Source organism: Capsicum annuum, chromosome 6, assembly GCF_002878395.1.
Source record: "Capsicum annuum cultivar UCD-10X-F1 chromosome 6, UCD10Xv1.1, whole genome shotgun sequence".
Taxonomy (NCBI): Eukaryota; Viridiplantae; Streptophyta; class Magnoliopsida; order Solanales; family Solanaceae; genus Capsicum; species Capsicum annuum.
Window position 1 is genome coordinate 200,027,904 of NC_061116.1, and position 2,983 is coordinate 200,030,886.

Below are 2,983 nucleotides of genomic sequence, written 5' to 3' on the forward strand. Positions count from 1 at the left end.
ACCTGGAATGTAATCTTGATTTCTACGATTGCAACGCAACTTAAAAATTCAAAAACGGAGGTCGAAAAGGTCGTCAAATAAATCCCTAAAGTTCGGAGGCTTGAAATAGGCTATTCCTAATCACTTACACCTTATTTGATTGGTGGTTGTGTATAGTTCACACCTAATATACTGTTTTGATTAATATAAGTATATAATAATAATAATATATTTAATGTAATTTTACAAATTAAGTGATGTCTGCAAGGAAGGGTATACAAAATTCTTGGCCATATCTTGAAGATAGAGAAATTATATTTGATAGATTTTCATTTATTTTGATAAATATTATATTTAAATATTTAGAATATATAGTTTTTTATTATTTCATAATATCACACACACAATATAAATTATAAGCTTATAATATTACAAATAACAAATAATATACTTGACAAAATTATTATAAACAAAGTAGGGTAAGCGATAAGGACAAGTTACTTTATATAAGGAAAAGATGAGAAAAACATAAAGTATTATTGTTAAAACAAATAATATTTAGAATAATATCTAGTAGTCTCTCTGTTCATTTTTACTACGCTATGCCTATTACTTGATGTTTAATATTAGGTCTTGAAAAATAATTTGTAGACAAGTAATTAATGTTAATAGGTAAATATGAAAAAAAAATATGTATTATTTTTGATATATTAAAAGTGATAAGTAAAATATATTTTTTTTAAAAAATAAGTAACAGGTAAAAATGAGATGGGAGTAATACATATATGCAACACATCACCAGGTAACAGACATCTGGAATAAATTTGATCATTTTACTAGATATGATAGTTGACTAGTTCCAAAATTAAATCCTACGTAATAAGTAATAACAGAAAAAATAAAAGAGAAGAAAGGACCTAACAACAGATAAACCAAGTATAAATTCCCTCTCCAGCAAGCAATTGTACATTGATTTGGCAGAACAGAGAAAAAGGTAGGAATAACGAAGGCAATTTCTTAAGAATAATTTAATACTCCCTCCGTTTCACAATAAGTTAATTGTTGAATTTTCACACATATATTAAAAAAATAAAGCAAAAATATAAATTTATCATGTTTTTTCATTTTTATCCTCTTTCAAAAAACAAAGACACATTATACATCACTCCCAATGCATATTTAATGGAGGCTAAATTTGGAAAAAATTTTCAACATTTACCTTGAATTGTTCACTTATTTTGAAACATAAAAAACACTCCAATAATTCACTTATTATGGAACGGAGGGAGTAATGATGAATAAAAGATAACGTCAAGTCATCTAATCAGCAAGACACGGAAACCACGTACCCAACGTCTATTTAACAATTAAAACAGTTAATTCTATTCGACTATCAAATTAATAAAAGTATATAGGAAGAATTTTTGGATTAAAAGTACCATAAAATAAACATAAGTAAACTGCTTAACGTGTAATACACTAGTTGAATTCAGAAAATATTGTTGGTCTAGTCAATAATTTGACAAAAATAATTTTCACGGAAGTTCCTCATTGCAAATTATAGTATATTTGATAAAACTGTTATATAGATTTAACTTTTTTCGGTCTTAAATAGACCTTGAACTCGGTCGCGGACGAAGCTTTTAGTTGCAGATTCATCTAAACTCATAACTTTTTACGTGAAATATAACACATGAAGAATTCTACTAAACGTTCAACTAACAACTCTTAGACGTAAGTATAGTACAATGAATCCAATGTTGAGGATTTTAAAAGTTGAATCAACTAAATTTAAATTTGAATCCGCCTCTTCTTTTATCTATGTAGTTTCTTTGGTCTAGTTGATTAGATGACTTGACTCGATATTTTCTTTGGTCTAGTAATTGCTTGAGAAATTTCCTTTGTTCCTACCCTTTCTTTTTTCTCCTTCCAAGTCAACGCACTTGCTTGCGTTGTAGTATCTCTACACACGCTGCTCAAAATTCATATAAATACTCCCAAAGGCATTGAGCTAGTAATTCAAGTTCTAAAATTAAAGCTCTCAAAATTGTTAGTACTACCTATTAATTCTTATAGAAAGTTTTGCAATATGGCAGCAGTGCTGTCCAACATCTCCATAAGGTCCATAGTGATTACACTTATGATCTATGCTATTTTCTTATCTCCCTTCCTACTATGGTCCTGCGATGCATCCCGAGGTATTATCATAATTTGAACGTATACATCTAGTCGCTTATTAAACTTGAAAATTCATGAATTTAGGTAGAGATCAATAGATGTAAACGTACAAATTGCTATTAAATTTTAGATTTGTCTCTGAATTGTTAGTTCACGTATGTGCTTTTTTTGTATGCAGAACTCAAAGCGAACAAGTTTCCCGTTGCATGTCTTCATTGTGTGGGGTGTTGTGAACCAACACCCCCGGGTACCTGTTGCACCCGCTGTGGTTGTTGAAGTTTGATCTTCTTTACATGTCAGAACTATAGAACAAGTTTAATTTGATCAACAATTGGTGTATCTTTGAGTCATATATATATATACATACATGTTATACAATAAAGAAGGAACTTATTGGTTTGTTTAGATTAAGACATTAAGTATAGGATTGCTCTGCGTAACCTGTGGGAAACATGACTGCGTTTGTAATGTTTTGAATTTTAAGTGATCAATAAAATTTTGAGAAGAAAAACCCGAGGTTTTATCTTTCCTGGATAGATTATTTATACAATCTATTTGATTAAACGTGAAATTTTAAAAATAACTTTTAAGGTAAAAATTTATTGGCTGAAGATCGATATTCATATTTGTTGGCGAAAAATTTTGAGCTGGTTAAGTAAAACAGTTGTGATAGTCAAATTTAATTTACCATACAATTATTTACAATCTGTTTAATTTGGCATTTACATTGAGAAAAATGACTATGCCCTTTGACAAAGGATTCAGAAGAGAACATGAATAGCAAGTTGGTCTCTTTATCGGGTGTTTCTGATTATTAGGCAAAAGA

The 2,983-nt window shown here is 29.1% G+C and overlaps 1 long non-coding RNA gene across 1 annotated transcript; it reads left to right on the forward strand.

Annotated features, from left to right (window-relative positions):
* Positions 1-1,854: 1,854 nt before the first annotated feature.
* LOC107874795 lies at positions 1,855-2,668 on the forward strand. The gene is made up of 2 exons (XR_001675590.2): positions 1,855-2,177; positions 2,336-2,668. It is a non-coding gene; the product is annotated as an uncharacterized LOC107874795 (long non-coding RNA).
* The last annotated feature ends 315 nt before the right edge of the window (positions 2,669-2,983 follow it).